The sequence below is a fragment of the Motacilla alba genome, chromosome 2 (genome assembly GCF_015832195.1).
Source record: "Motacilla alba alba isolate MOTALB_02 chromosome 2, Motacilla_alba_V1.0_pri, whole genome shotgun sequence".
NCBI classification, from domain to species: Eukaryota; Metazoa; Chordata; class Aves; order Passeriformes; family Motacillidae; genus Motacilla; species Motacilla alba.
Genome location: NC_052017.1, coordinates 56,851,066 through 56,851,955, shown reverse-complemented (window position 1 = coordinate 56,851,955; position 890 = coordinate 56,851,066).

The following is an 890-nucleotide window of genomic DNA, read 5'->3' as shown; positions in this document are numbered from 1 at the left end:
TCCGCTTTGGGGCTAAGAGCCGACGCCCTGGCGAAGGTGCGCATGTGCTCGCACTGCGCATGTGCCCCGCAGGTTCGGGGCATACCTTGAGACCGGCTTACAGCTCGCATGACAGCTGCGTTTCCACGGAAAACTGGGGGGAAATGTATGTCCATGACCACACCCACACACTCAGGCACCCCAGGCACGTTTGAGAAGATGTTGCTCTCTGGCCTCCCTTATTTTTTTTTTTTTAAGTGTTCTCTGAACTCTTGAAACTTTTCCTTCCTTACATAAGAAAACTGTTTCCATCGCAATGTCCTCACAAATGTAGGATAAAAAAGATAAACAACCCAACCCCCCACACTCCCAACACTGAAATTCTACATTAATTTTTGCACAATGCATGTATTTGTCTTCAGGCCATTGCAAATTCTCTTTCCAGTTTGCTGGGCATATTTTGCTCCCCCTGTTGACTTCGCTTAACTTTGATTGAGAAAATCTGAATTGGCAGTGCCAAATTTTGTGACCATTCTTTCTGAAGCTCTACTGCACTCTCACGAGGAAGAGGGTGGTGAGGTGTATATATAGAAAAATATATGGTGTTTCAGTCAGAGAAGCTTGCCTCAGGAAAAATAAAAACAGCAATGCCCACAGATACTGATTTATACAAATGTGTTCTGCTGTGGGAATTACGAGCAAGACTACTGTTCTATTTCCAACCCCTTCATCAATAACACTGAAGCTCATCTTTCAGTAATCCATCAGCTGTTAAAATGTGTCAAAATTCAAGTGGAAGAGAGAAGTATATATAATTATTGCTCAAGGTACTGGCCACAATACTGTTAATCTTGAAAGCTGCACTTTTTACAAGACATGTTATTTAGATAATTAGAATTGCCTTCTCAGTT